This window comes from Pogoniulus pusillus, chromosome 23 (assembly GCF_015220805.1).
Source record: "Pogoniulus pusillus isolate bPogPus1 chromosome 23, bPogPus1.pri, whole genome shotgun sequence".
NCBI classification, from domain to species: Eukaryota; Metazoa; Chordata; class Aves; order Piciformes; family Lybiidae; genus Pogoniulus; species Pogoniulus pusillus.
Window position 1 is genome coordinate 8,592,030 of NC_087286.1, and position 15,973 is coordinate 8,608,002.

Consider the following 15,973-nt stretch of genomic DNA (forward strand, 5'->3'; position numbering starts at 1 on the left):
TACTGATCATCTTCCAGGTGATTTTACAGGCTGTAAAACATCTCATGTAGATGGGGCTAAGAGGAACCCATGAGGAAAGCAACATAGTTCAATAGGTCATACAGGCACCACACTGGGCTGCCGTCTACAGCCAAGACATGGATGAACAGAAGAAAGCAGATAGCTTGACAATGATTCTGCTCTGCTAGTCTCTGTTAGTGGAAGATAGACATAGCTGTGCTGTGCTGCTTCACCTCTGCTGAATGTCAGATCTTTGGTTTAGAGCACAATTTCCAAGATGCAAAAGAAAAGAGAAATCAGAAAAGTCCCTCCCCACTTTTCTTGTAGGCTCCCTTCAGGTACTGGAAGGCTGCTCTAAGGTCTCCCAGGAGCCTGCTCTTCTCCAGACTGGAATCAAACATCATATGCATGGATTCTCACCTATACATGCTGCCAGTGTCTTACTCCTTCTCGACAACCCGTCCCAGCTTGCAACCTGCACCCAGATGGAGTCAGCTCCTTCTCCTGCAGATGCTTATGCATGCTGGTCTCCAGCTATGTTTTAATTACCTCCACTTGGTCACTTGCTTTTGGTTTTCCTAAGTGACAAATGGTTTCATGCTCTGTATAACAGCCAATCTACCACTTCTCTGAGGAATTTTTATCTTCATTGCTTCCTGAGACTCAATTTTCTAACACCTATCTATCAGATGCTCAAATCTCACTCCCTCCAGTGGAATACAGGAACTTCACCTGCATGCACAGGGAAATTCACTCAAGGAGGGGCACTTTAAACATGTACATCCCCTGTAAATGCATTTCAGAGAATAACAGAACCATACAATTTGTTTGCATTGGAAAAGACCTCTAAGATCATCGAGTCCAACTGTCCACACTAAACATGGGCATGGTGATGTTGGGTTTATGGTTGGACCCGATGATCTTTTCCAACCTTAGTGATTCTGTGGTTCTGTTATTCTGTTCTATGATTCTCTGCACTGATATGTTCCACCAGGCAACAGTGATAGCTATGGAGCAACAGATTTCACTTTGAAACAAGCTACAGGATAATTATTAGCCCCAAGAACAATGACAGCCTGTTCCACATAGATCCAAAGCTGCCTAGACTTCGAGACTAAGGAGAGCTGGAGTGAAAAACTCAAGCGCAACAGACACAAAGCATAAAAACAATAGAAGAAAAAGACATAAAATGGATGCCAGGAACTACATTGCAGTGCTCATTGCTGTTCTGTCTGCTGGCTGACTCAGTGTAAAACATTCCACTGCCCTAACATCAGCTACATTACCCTTTTTGACATCACACAAAGTTATCTCTCCCCATCACTGTCACTGAATTCTAACTTCTGTGACCACAACAGCACTTAGCAAGCTACTGCTGCCTCTTAGAATGAGTCCTAAGAAAATCACCATTGAGAAAATATAGAACAGAGAAGTCAAGGAGGATAACTTTGGCCATTTCTTGCTGCTACTAATTATCTTAACCTTCTTATCATAATTACTTATTGGCCTACTTACCCAGTTATCTGAACTGCACAGCCTTGACTTCCGCTGCGCTCAGGATTCGGTGCTAGAAAGCTTAATCTTTGCCACTGGTACTAAATATAGCCTAAAAATGCAACAAAGAGCCAGCAGCAAATCAAACAATGCCTTTGGCAGCAGCTTCCTTGGCAGTGGTTGTTACCACCATGTGTGTCCAGGGGTTCATGGCCAGCTGAGACATAGGAGAAGAAGCTTGTAGGTGCACAGGCCTTTCTTGAAATAGGGGAATAATAGCACACAAAGCTGGATACAAGCTGGAGAAACTCCTCTAGTTTGGTTAGGTGTGCTAATCATCTGAGAGCAACAAGAGGAAATGGCTGCAAGTTGTGCCAAGGGAGGTTTAGGTTGGATATTAGGAGGAATTTCTTCACTGAAAGAGTTCTCAGGTATTGGATCAGATGCACTTGCCCAGGGCAGTGATGGTATTCCACCATCCCTGGAGGTATTTAAGGGTTGTAAGGGATATGGTTTAGTCAAGGACTTGTGGTGTTAGGTTAAGGACTGGAATCTGTGATCTGAAAGGTCTTTCCCTATCGAGGCAATTCTGTGACTGTAACTGAAGCCTCCAGGATAGTGCTAGTGAGATGAGGTGCTGAGATGTTTGTGTGCTGCAGGGCAACAGGAGCCACAGGCCTCTTATTGCCTGCCAAACTTGAAGGAAGATCTTTTCCTCCGTTTGCATCAACACTTGATAGTTCATCTTCATGGAATCAGAGTGTCAGAGAATGGCTTAGATTAGAAGGGACCTCAGAGATCATCTACTCAACCTCCCTGCCATGAGCAGGGACACATCTCAACTAGATCAGGTTGCACAAGGCCTCATCCAACCTGGATTTGAACACCTCCAGGGAGGAGGCATCCACAACCTCCCTGGACAGCCCATTCCAGAGTCTCACCACCCTCATGCTGAAGAACTTCTTCCTAAGATCCCTTCTTTTCTCATCCTACTCCCCCTCAGATTCAAACCACCCCCTCCCTCATCCTGTATGTAGAAACCCTTATGAAAAGTCCCTGTCCAGCCTTCCTGTGGGATGCCTGAAGTGTAGGAAGGCAGCCAGCACCTGGAGTACTGTGTATGGTTCTGGTGCCCCCAACACAAGAAGGACATGGAACTGTTGGAGCAAGCCCAGAGGAGGCTCAGAGAGCTGCAGCCTCCAACCTTAATGATTCTGTGGCTCTGTGATTCTAAGTTAAGTGACACAGATAGAGTTTATCAACTTTAAATTATTTTCTGAGCAGGTTCCACACTACCAGGGGAGCAGAATTGTTAGGGGTATAGTTTGGGATTGAAACCATAACTCTGAAAAATGCAATCATGGAAGTGTCTCAATTGGAAAAGACTTCTAAGATCATCAAGTCCAGCCAGTGACCTATCACCACTGTGGCCATTAAACCATGTCCTGCAGTGAATCACTGCAGAGGAGCATTGTTAGAGGATAAAAACCTTTCTTACAGTGCAGAACATCCAACTGAATGTTGAAAGCACTGAGCTCAGATATAACTGACTCAGCATTTATCTGTTGTGAGAGGAATGGACAGGCTTGGTCTTAACTCTTTAAAGAAGGAGTCAAAAAGAATTACAAGTTTTACATTGCAAATGTTACCAGAAGCACACTCTCATACACAACTTTTCACAAGTTAATGACCTTTTAGAATCACAGCATTGTTTCAGTTGGAAAAGTCCTCTAAGATTATCCAGTCCAACCCTCAACTCAACACCACCATTGCCATTAAACCATGTCCCAAAGTGCCATGGCCACACAATTCTTCAACACCTCCAAGGATGGCGACTCCACCGCTTCTCTGGGCAGCCTGTTCTGATCCCTGACCACTCTTCCAGCAAAGAAATGTTTCTTAATCACCAACCTAAGCCTCCCTTGGCACAATTTCAGGCCATTTCCTCTCGTTCTACCACCTGACACTTGGGAGAAGAGACCAACCCTCACCTCACTCCAACCTCCTTTCAGGGATTTCTAGAGAGCAATGAAGCCTCCCTCAGCCTCCTCTTCTCCAGACTACACCACCCCAGTTTCCTCTCAGAACCAGGCTATGCATACAGCATTTAAAGCAGTAAAACTCTGCTGCATTCTTTAATTTACATACATTTGAAAATCACTCCCAAAGTGTTTTCTTGTTTAGATGCCACTTTTCTGTTGAAATAAACATTGTACTTATAGATAGCTCATCACACCAGCAGGTTTTTTTCAGTGTTGTAAAGCTAAGTTTTGCTTCCCTCTTTCTCTAGCAGGGCAGGAGGTGCTCTCGGTGTGTTTACACTGAGTGTTCTGGGTGTGTTTAGGAATCCTGGCACCAGTGATGCTTTCCACATCAGCCAAAACCACACCTCCTCATAAGGTTAGAAAGTGCACACCCACATGCCTATATCTTTGCAAATCAAGCGCTGTGACACCTGAGATTGGCAGTGCTTTTAATCAGGGGCAGTAAGAGAGGTTTCTAAGCCTCTAATAATAATGCTCCCTTCACACTGTAATGTAATCTCTTAATCTCTTTAAGAAGCTACTGAATTCTTCCATCATAAGCACCTGTTTGCAGTCACATATGAAACAAATTAACAAGGCATCTTCTCAAGAGGGTGAACTTTTCTGGCATATTAAGTGAAAGCAATGAAAATGTTTGGACTCCATGACCTTAAAGGTCTTTTCCAACCAAAATAATTATATAAAAGATGCACAGAAGTGGTGCTGGGGGACATGGTTTAGCACCAGACTTGATAGACTTTGAGAATGGTTGGACTTGATGACATTAAAGGTCTTTTCCAACCAAAATGATTCTATCAAGGACACACAGATGTGGTGCTGGGGGATGTGGTTTAGTGCTAGACTTTGTAGTGTTAGATAATGGTTGGACTTGATGACCTCAAAGGTCTTTTCTAACCAAAATGATCCTGTGGTTCTATGAAGAGGGGAGGTGGTGAAGTTCAGCCCAAAGCACATCTATCTCACACTGGCTTTATCAAGCAAGCTAGACTTCAGCTTGACTAAAACTCCTGTGGAACTGCAGGGAGTCATGAAACATGAGCCACATCACACACAGCACCACCATTCTTTGTGTTCCTGTTATTTAGGTGTCTGATTCATTTATTTACAGGTTCAGCACTGTCAGGAACAAGAGTTCTGAGCACTGGAAGGAAGCATGAATTGTTAGCAGGGTGATACACAGCCACATGCCTGGCACTTGTTTACAGGGAGCACTTTCTCTTTACAGGGTTGAAGCAGTACAGCATGGCAGTGTTTCAAGATGTATCTGTACTGGTGGAAGTGGAGGCCAAAGGTGTGCACTACAGCTCACATTTCCCTTCCTCTTTTTAAAGGCATTTCTGTAGAAGATTCTTTGTGCACCTACTGCTTGAGAGAACACATGATGGTAATGCTATTTTCCTGCAAAATCTGTTGATGGAGTTGTGTAAGACAGAAAAAGGCTCAATCTCATCTGTCAGTGGAATATAACACCCTGAGGGTTTTAATCTCCTTGTGGTTTTTAAAGGCACTGGAGTGATTCTATGATAAATAACACAGAAGTTTAGGGACTAAAAGCTTTGTGAGTCCTTCTGAGTGCAGTCCAAAGGAGAGCTATGAGGATGATGAAGAAACTTGAACATCTGTACAGGGTTAACCCTCCAAAGGGAGTAACCTTGAACCTGACCCTAGGTGGTCTTGACCCCTCCCCAGGGGTGGGTCTGAGCACCACCAGGTGATGGTTAGCCCACTCCCCTTCCTGTCTAAAGGCCCATAAAAGCAGGGGGGACTTCCTGTTCTCTCTCTCTGCACTCCCTGCCTCCCTGCTTACCAGCACCACCATCCTGTTGCTGGTTCTCTTTGTTTCACCACGTGGCCATCACCCACAAGGAGGACAAACCCATTACCATCAACATCTGGTTATATTTACACATTTTGTTTTCCCTTCCCAATGTATACATTTCCCTTCCAAATGTATACATTTCCCTTCCAGATGTATACCTTTGTAACTTCTCTACCTCAGATACCTTTTTAATTTATTGTTAATTTTTTTTTCTTTTTAACTTTCAAATCAGAGTAAGGTTATTTATTTGGGTGTGCTTACCTTTCCTCTCTCTATATCTAATTCCTTTCCTTTGGGAAAGAAGGGGGAAGAGGGAAGGGCATTCTATAAATTGATATTTTCTTCTATCAAATATATTTGAGTCTCTGGGAATTTAAATTAGAACTGAGACGACATCTCTCCTATGAAGAAAGACTGAGAGATCTGGGGCTGTTTAGTCTGGAGAAGAGAAGGCTGAGAGGGGATCTCATCTATGCCTATAAATATCTGAAGGGTGGGTGTCATGATGAAAGTGCCAGGCTCTTTGCAGTGGTGCCCAGTGATAGGACAAGGAATAAGGATCATAAGCTGCAACACAGGAGGTTCCACCTCAGCATGAGGAGACACTTCTTTATTGTGAGGTTGCTGAACCCCTGGAGCAGGCTGCCCAGAGAGGTTGTGGAGACTCCTCCTTCAGAGACTTTCCAAACCCACCTGGATGAGTTCCTGCTCTGGCAGAGGGGTTGGGCCAGATCTCCAGAGCTCCCTTCCAACCCCTAACATTCTGTGATTCCATGATGTTTGAGATAGAGACAAGATCTTTCATACAGCACATTAAAACAAATTAACCTGAGAGAAGGGACTTTCTGTTGCAGTTATCAATCAAAGAGCTGGAACCATGTTGTGCCTTGGCCAAGGAACAAACAGCATTACCAGTCCTAGCAGGGCTGAACACACAAAGAAATGGATGGCAAGTCTGGCTTTTTGAAAGTTGTGAGCTTCACTGAAACAGATGTGTTTTTAATGCTAGCTACAGGAGTATTATTTTTGTTCTTTTTAATGAAAATCGTGTCAGAGACATCACTCTGCTCAAATGCAAGAGAGCATCCCAATCTTATGCTCATTAAGGGAGTTTAATTGTTGTGCACACGAACACAAGATACTTCTGGCTTTTACAAAGCCTGCTTTTAGCAGAAGAGATAATAACTGGATCTATTGTCTGAAGTTTCTGTTTGATCTGCAAATACTTAGAGATGCATGAGTAAATGCTAGATTTCTCTCCCACTAAAGTGTTATTGAAATACATAGAGATATGCACATGTACCTACTCAAAACAACCAAATGCAAAGTAAACATGCCACTCCCCCCCAGAAAAACCCAACAAAACAACAGGGCCCACAGCCTGAAAGAAAATAGCCAAAGGAGCCTAGCAGAAAGCAAAACTAGAAATGTCAAATGTTTCAGCTGCATCCATTGTGAATTAGCAATTTACAAGCACAGAAAAACAAGGGAAAAGAGAGCGCCTGTGTCAAATCTGCTGTGACTCACAGCAGCTCCATTCTACCTTCTGCTGTTTATGAAGCCTGTTAGCTGCAGCTCATGGCATGTTAATGCTGTGAGAAAGTTGCTCCTTGCATCTCTGATCTGCAGAAATTGAGCAAGAGCAGCCCTGTGACTGTCACAGCCACAGGCCACTGATGAAGCTGTGGATAAGGGCCCACTCTTGCAGGGGATTTAGCTTCCAGCTCCCAGTGAGGGTGGCAGTTTTACGAGGTGCCATGTAGGGGATCAGCTGACCCAAAAGGAGAAGAGTTTGCAGCCCGGATACAGCTTTACAAAGCCAGAAAACAATATGGACCTCACACAGCACTGTGTGCTCAGAGGGTGGGGATGCAGCAGGGTAACAGCAAGTACTTGCAGTGACAGGATGAGAGGGAATGGATTGAAGCTGGGAAAGGAAAGATTGAGACTGCGTATTAGGAAGAAATTCTTTACAGTGAGGGTGGGGAGACACTGGAACAGACTGCCCAGGCAGGTTGTGGATGCCTCCTCCCTGGAGGTGTTCAAGGCCAGGCTGGACTAGTGGAAGGTGTCCCTCCATGGCAGGGAGCTAGAACTGGATGATCTTTAAGGTCCCTTCCAACCCAAACCATTCTACATTTCTATGGTTCTATGCTAGTAGCCTCATGACTCCAGGGAGCAACAGCTACTACACCAGCAGGCCAACCAACTGCTCTGCTTCTTTGCTGTCTGCTTTCAGACCTGAAGGCTCTGCTCCTTCAGGAGAGATGGTGGCCCTCTCCATGGGCTGTTTTGTCTGCAGGGGCTACAGCTCTGGTCTCCTGGTGGTGCAAACACAGCACAGTGTCATGGTAAGTGGCAATGCCCAAGTGTGGCCAGCAGGTCAAGGGAGGTTCTCTATATGCACACATAGAGACTGGAGGGAGCTGGTTTAATATCAGCACAGTGCTTCAGGTCCTGGAATGCAAAAGTTCCTGTACAATAAGAATGTGGAGCTGTGCTCTTGAAGCCTAGAAGGCCAATGGCATCTTGGGTTGCACCAAGAAGAGTGTAGCAAGCAGGTCAAAGGATGTTCTCCTTCCTGATCTACTCTGCCCTGGTGAGGCTTCACCTGGAGTACTGTATCCAGTTCTGGGCTTCCCAGTTCAAGGACAGGGAATGAGACAGGTTACAGTAAAGAGTTACAGAGATGATTAGGTGACTCAGCATCTGTCTTATGAAGAAAGGCTGAGGAACTTCGAGATTTTTAGCCTGGAGAAGAAAAGACTGAGATGGAGGAGCTTATCAATGCTTATAAACATTAAAGGGTCAGGAGGCTGGGGCCAGGCTTTGTTCAGTGGTGCTCAGTGACAGGACAAGAGGTAATAGGCACAGACTTGAACATAAGAATTTACCTCTAAGCATGAGGGTAAATTTCTTTAGTTTGAGAATGGTGGAGCACTGGAATAGGCTGCCCAGAGAGGTGGTGGAGTCTCCATCTCTGGACTCACTCTAAACCCACCTGGATGCCACTCTGCGCAACCCGCTCAGGTGAACCTGCTGTGGTAAGGGAGCTGGACTCCAGAGGTCCCTTCCAATCTCTGCCATCCTGAGATTCTGTGGAAACTGCCTTTGTTAGAGCTCTTGGCAACCAGCAACAACTATGCGAGGAACTGAAGTAATTTAAACCTAGTAAGTGTTAAAAAAGCAGGCCTAAAAATAATAACAAAGTCTTCAGGCTTTCCTGCCTGTGCCTCTTTGTCTCTGGATCAGGACAGTGCTGAACTTTGCCAGGGTCTATGCAGAACCAGGCCTGGCTCCACAGCTCCTCCACTCTGCCCTGCTCCCTGCCCTCCACAGCAGCCAACAGCTCTGGGATTGGCAGTGCTGTGAGGGCTTCTAGTTGCATTTAAACTTGTAGGTTGCTTAACTTGCTCATGGAAACAAGAGGCAGACTGCCTCTTCCTGATCTTCACAGGTAGCCTGCTAGATCCCACCATGAATAGAGTGATGGAACTGTCAGGAGAAGCAATGAGGTACACTGGAGTGCTGAGTTTCCCTACACAGCAACACTACCTGCTTCTTGTCTACCTCGTCTATCGATATCAAGTGACTCAGAGAGGTCTGATACAGCTGCTGGCTGGCCAGAACTCAATCCGGACAGCCCTGAGTTAAAGCTTGAAGGCTGAGGAAGCACCAAAGGTCTTAGCAGAGATTAACTCAATCCCTTGACCCAAGTAGAACATCTACTATTACCTACTTGGTCTCACAGGCTAGCAGGCTAATAGGTAGAGTGATTTCCTGTAGATGTTTAAGGCTGAGGCCACTATCAAGGTTCATGTTGCATAACCTGTTTCTGGGATGCTGAATGCCATGGTTCCCTTCAAACACAGCCTCCTGGGATCAGTTTCTGTCTTGTCACGAGGGGAGGAGGCTGCTGCAGTGCATCATGTGGGCTTCCAGAGAACAACAAGAAAAGATTTTATCTGCTGTTTACTCTGCTGCTATTTACTCACCTAGGAATACCATAGAAATTAGTCATTTCAAAGGTAAATTCAAGGAGTGGGGTTCACCTACTCAGTGCAGGAGTCACTGATCCTGCTTCTTCTTCAAGCCTCTGAGGGCCTGGGACACTAGCTCTTGAAGGAACATGTGCTGCCTGCTCCCAGGGATGGATGGCTTGGCCAGAGAGAACCTGAGTCAAACCTGAAGTCACCCAGGACAGACAGGTGCACAGGTAGATCACAGAATGACAGAACGGTAGGGGTTGGAAGGCACATCTGGAGATCACCTAGTCCAACCCCTGCTACTAAAGCAGGATCACCAAGAGTAAATCACACAGGGACACAGCCAGACAGGTTTTGAATGCCTCCAGAGAAGGATACTCCAGCAGCCTCTCCGTACAGCTTTCTCCAGTGCTCCAACACCCTTAAAGTGAAGAATTTTTCCCTTATGCTTTGATGGAACCTCCTGTGTTCCATTTTGTGTCCATTGCTCCTTGTCCTGTCACAGGACACCACAGGGAAGAGCCTGGCTCCATCCTCCTGACACTGGTCCTTTAGCTATCAATCAGTATTGATGATATCCCCCCTCAGTCTGCTCTTCTCCAGGCTAAGCAGCCCCTCAATGCTGAAGCTGCCTAACGATTCTTACACGCAGTCAAGAATTTGTGTAGCCAGAGCTGCACAAAGCTATTATTTTACAAGGACAGACAGCAGATGCAACCAAACACATAATCAAAACCTGAATGGTATATTGTTTGGTGTACTTTCTAGCAATTTCAGACATGGCAGGGGCTCGTCAGGGCAACTGCTGGAGAATACAGGGAACTGCTTCAAAGTCCAGCACAGAGACACAAAAATGATGGAGTGGAACATTTTCCTTACAAGGAAAGGCTGAGGGAGCTGGGGCTCTGCTGCTTGGAGAGGAGGAGACTGAGAGGTGACCTCACCAATGTTTCTAAAGATGTAAAGGTGAGCACCAAGACGATGGAGCCAGGCTCTGCTGGGTGATGCCCAATGACAGGGTGAGAGGCAGTGGGTGGAAGCTGAGGCATAGGAAGTTTCATGGAAACACGAGGAAAAATGTTTTCCCTGTGAGAGTGACAGAACACTGGAACAGGCTGTCCAGGGGGCTTATGGAGTCTCCCTCTCCAGAGACATTCAGCACCTTCCTGGATGCATTCCTGTGTGATCTGATATAGGTGACCCTGCTCTGGCAGGGAGGTTGGACTGGATGAGCTTTTGAGGTCTCTTCCAGCCCCTGACATTCTGTGATGCTGTAATACCAGCTGAAAAAAAAGGAAATCTACAAGGAGTCACCATCCAAGTGTTTTCCATGAATTATGTGAGTACTTACAAAGGGACAGCTACCTAACTGAGAAAGCATCCATAAATATTTACTTTCTGATAAGTAAGATGAGCTGCTTGCCAAAAGAAATCCCCCAACAAAAGGGAGATGAAAGGTTTCAGGCACCTGCATAGCCTGTGCTCTGCACATTCTGCTGCTCACCCTTGGGAGTGCAGCTTTGCTGTGCTGAATGCTCTGTGGCTTACAAGATAATTGTTCAGCCAAGGGAAACTTCTTATTCATCACTTTGATGGGGATAAATCTGATATTAAAAAAACCTTATCCTACATGTTTTCAAGCTAGCAGTTCAGGAAGGATGCAGGTCACATGCAGACAATATGCAGGTCATATTCCTCAACTAAAGCTAAAGTTTCTTTTACTGAAGGAAATCAATGAGGAAAACAATTAGACAGTTTCACAGTATCACACAGTATCATCAGGGTTGGAAGAGACCTCACAGATTATCAAGTCCAACCCTTTACCACAGAGCTCAAGGCTAGACCATGGCACCAAGTGCTTTCAAGACCCAGCTTGAAAGGGTGCTGGGACACCTCATTTAAACTATTTTCCTACCCTGGAAGGTTGAGCTAGGTGATCCTTGAGGTCTCTTTCAACCTGGTAGTCTATGAATATCTTCTTCAGGACTAGAAGAAATGGTTTCAAGCTACACCAGGGGAGGTTCAGGCTGGATGCTAAGAAACACTACTTCACAGAGAGGGTTCTCAACCATTGGAAAGGTCTGCCCAGGGCAGTGCTGGAGTCACAGCCCCTGGAGGTGTTTAAGCAGTATGTGAACCTGGCACTTAGGGACCTGGCTTAGGATTGACCCTAAACTGGGTCGAGGGTTGGACTGGATGATCTTTGAGAACTCTTCCAACTGGATGTTTTCTGTGACTCTGTGAAACTATGAATTACTTCCAGGCTTGCTCCTAATAGCAGAACGTTCTTTTCTTTTTTTCAATCTACCAGCATTGGCCTCTTTTTGTCTCCACTCTCACTTCAGCCAAACATTCCATGTTGGGAGATAACTTCATTTCTTTATTAAGAAATAACTGCTGCAAGCACACTAAAGCTTTTTTAGGTCAGCAGTCACAACACTGATCTATAAGGTCACAACTATTTTTCAGAGCAAAACAAATCTTCTCACAACTGGCTTCATTTTGGGCACCACCTTTCCCTCAGTTATATATAGACATCAAACCAGCTGTTAATTCCTAGGCTCATTCAAATGTCTTCTTAATTAGGTTTGGGCTTACAGCATTAGTTTCCAAGGTTGAACTTGAACAGGCAAATTGAGGCACAGATTGATTGAAAGGGACCTTTCAAGAACATCTAGTTCAACCTCCCTGCATTAAGCAGGGACATCCCCAACTAGATCAGGTTGGTCAGAGTCCCATCAAGCCTAACCTCTCTGGGCAAGATGTTCCAGTGTTCCACCACAATCAATTGAGGGTACTGGTATATGAGAAGCTCAACATGAGCCACCAGTGTGCACTTGCAACCCAGAGAGCCAACCAGATCCTGGGCTGTGTCAAGAGAAGTGTGGCCAGCAGGGCGAGGGAGGGGATTCTGCTCCTCTGCTCCACCCTGGTGAGACCACACCAGGAGTAATGATCCAGTTGTGGGACCTCTGTTAAAAGGATATGGGTGTGCATGAACATGCCCAGAGAAAGGCCACAAGGATGATCAGAGGGATGGAGCTGCTCTGCTTCAGAATCAGACTGAGAGAGTTGGAGCTGTTCAGTCTGGAGAGGAAAAAGCTCTGAGGAGACCTTATTGTGGCCTTCCAGTATCTGAAGGGGGCTACAAGAAAGCTGGGGAGGGATTTTTTAGGGTATCAGGCAGTAATAGGACTGTGGGGAATGGAGCAAAACTAGAACTGGGGAGATTCAGACTGGATGTCAGGAAGAAGTTCTTCACCATGCAGGTGCTGAGACACTGGAACAGGCTGTCCAGGGAGGTGGTGGATGCCTCATCCCTGGAAGTTCTTAAGGTCAGGCTGGATGTGGCTCTGAGCAACCTGAGCAGCTGGTGAGGTGTCTCTGCCCAAGGCAGAGGTTGAAATTGGATGATCCTTGAGGTCCCTTCCAGCTCTGACAACTCCATGCTTCTATAAAAAGATTGCAGGTATGGTTTACAGGAGTAATAGGAATTGTGTTGGTAATTAACAAGACAATAATTTTGTCATCACTCCTAACTCGAGCCACAAAAGGCAAGGTGAGTAACCTAATCCAGTGAAGCTGAAATTAGGTAGGAGAGCAAACAAGTCATATAAACACATTAGTTAATTGCTTAACTGCTTAGTCAAAGCTCAACCTGCCAGTCATATGGAAGATAGGCAATTTGGGTTTGGCTTTTTTTTGTTGGCTTTGTATTGTTTATTTACCAAAGGAGCACATTTTGACCACAGGCTCTCTCTTAAAACAAAACAAAACTAACAAACCAACAAAAATATCAAAAGGAGCTCAGCTGGAGTTCCAAAGATCACATAATTTCTAAAAGCAGCCATCTAAATTTGAGTACAGCAGCAGAGATGGGAAGAAGATTTGCTCTTAGCCATACTAGGTTAAAATGAGAGCTCACTAAGTTCCAAATCCCACCCAGAGATCTGAAACCACAACCTTGTCCAGAAATGTTGGTTAGTTGAGCAGCTCCACAATGAAGTTTTAGGTCAAGCAGAAAAATCAAAGTTTTGTAAATTAAAAATGCTGTGTCCTTGCACCTGTGAAAATGAAATGGTCTAGATGAAATTGCTCATTCATTAGGGAAAAAAAAAAAAAAAAACAAACAAACAGAAAAAAGGTACTTCAAGCATTAGCAGAGTCTCCAAAAGCTGCTTTATGTGATTTTTAGAATTGAGTTGGGCCTTGCAAGCTGTTTTGATATTCAGCCACACTTTAACTCATTGATATTCAGCAACAGAAGTTCACAGGCAAGGAAACTGCTGTGTCTTTGTCTATAAAATTTGGCTCATTTTAATCTGAGATTCTGTTTCATTCCTGCTTTCATTTGCAACTCCCCAAAAGCTTGGCAAGGTAAGAACTTCAAAGCTAAACTTCATGAGCCTGATGCACACTGGCACCAGCCCAGCAGCACTACCACCAACTCAGCAGCACAGGCCCACTGCCCATCGTGGTGAATCAGGATCTCCCTGCACTTGGGCTGAGCATGGGAAATAAAAGGGTAGAAGGTCACAGAATCACAGAATGTGAGGGGTTGGAAACTACCTCAAAACATCACCAAATCCAACCCCACTGCCAGAGCAGGATCACCTAGAGTAGGATGACCTGAGCTCCTTCACAGAATCATGGAACTGTTTCAGTTGGAAGAGACTTTTAAGATCACATCCAACTGTCAACCTAACACCACCATGGACATCCAACCATCCCCCAAAGTGCCATGTTCACACACTGCTTCTACACCCCCAGGGACAGTTTAAGAAGGGCAGGGATCTGCTGAAGGAGGTCCAGCGGAGGGTTACGAGGATGGATTAGGGGATGGAGCACTGCCTTATGAGGAGAGGCTGAGGGACCTGGGGCTGTTTAGTCTGCAGAAGAGAAGACAGAGAGGAGATTTAATCAATGTTTATAACTATCTGAGGGTTGGGGGTCAGGAGTGGGGGGACAGGCTCTGCTTACTTGCTCCCTGTAATAGGACAAGGAGCAATGGATGGAAGCTGCAGCACAAGAGGTTCCACCTCAACACAAAGGGGAACTTCTTGACTGTTATGTTCATGTAGAACTGGAACAGGTTCTACAGGTTGTAGAGTCTCCTTCTCTGGAGATTTTTAAGGCCTGTCTGGATGAATTCCTCTGTGACCTGAGCTAGATTGTATGGTCCTGCTCTGGCAGGGGGGTTGGACTTGATCTCTTTGGGTCCCTTCCAACCCCTAGCATCTCATGATCCTGTGATCCTGTGACAGTGAATCCACCACTTCCCTGGGCAGACGATTCCAATGTCTGACCACTCTTGAGAAAAAAAATGTTTCCTAATATCCAACCTAAACTCCTGGCACAATTTCAGGCCATTTCCTCTCATTCTATCATCTTCCAGCTCCAGCCTTTCCCCCAGCTACCCTCCCCTCCTACAACAATCATCTCTGTCACTCTCCACAGCCTAACTGCTACAGAGCTGAAGGTTCTAACACTTTCAACCATGCCTCCTGGGAAGGACACAACCATTTTATTTCTACAAGTTCCAACAAAAACTGCAAGAAATGAAACATGCATTAAAAGCACAGTGGTTTAAAAACACACTCAGAGTGAAGTAAATGCCAAAGTCAAGAGCACAAAGAAAAGATCAGCTCCCAGTGGGGTTGCAGCTTTGCTGTGCTGAATGCTCTATGGTATAAAAGATGATTGTTCAGACAAGGAAACTTCTTATTCACCACTTTGATGAGTATAAATCTAATAGAAAAAAATATTTTTTCTGCATGCATCATGCTGCTACAATTGCATACTCACATTTTCTCCAGGGAAGCCTGATCCTACTTAGTCATTAAGACAAAGGTATGAGACAGAATAACAACCACTCGTGCAGCAGACCCCACCTGGAGTCCTGTGTACAGTTCTGGAGCCCCCAACACAGGAAGGACGTGGAACTGTTGGAGCCAGTCCAGAGCAGAACCATGAAGATGATAAAAGGGCTGCAGCAGCTCTGCTATGAGGACAGGCTACAAGAACTGGGGCTCTGCAGCCTGGAGAGGAGAAGGCTTAGAGAAGACCTTATAGTGGCCTTCTAGCATCTGAAGGGGGCCTACAGGAAAGCTGGTGAGAGACTATTGACAAGGTCTTGTAATGACAGGACAAGGAGTAATGGGTTTAAACTGGCAGAGGGGAGATGTTTGGAGGGCTCTTTACAGTGAGGGTGGTGAAACACTGAAACAGGGTGCCCAGGGAGGTTGTGGCTGCTCCCTCCCTTGAGGTGTTCAAGGCCAGATTGGATGAGGCCTTCAGTGACCTGTTCTAGAAGGAGGTGTCCCTGCCTATTCAGTCCCCCTCCTATGGCAGGGAGGTGGGACTGAATGATCTTTGAGGTCCCTTCCAATCTAAACCATTTTATGATTCTGATTCTCTAAGCTGCCAGAGGTTTGTTTCCTCAGTTTGCAGTCTGAGCACAATGAATGGGTTTACTTGAATTTAAAAAAGACTTTAAATACTATCACCCCCAACATAAACGTCCCTAGGCAACCTGTTCCAGTGTCTCATCACCCTAACTGGAGACAACGTCTTCCTGATCTCCAGTCTCAATCTCCCCTCCACCAGATTAAAGCCATTTCCCCTTATCC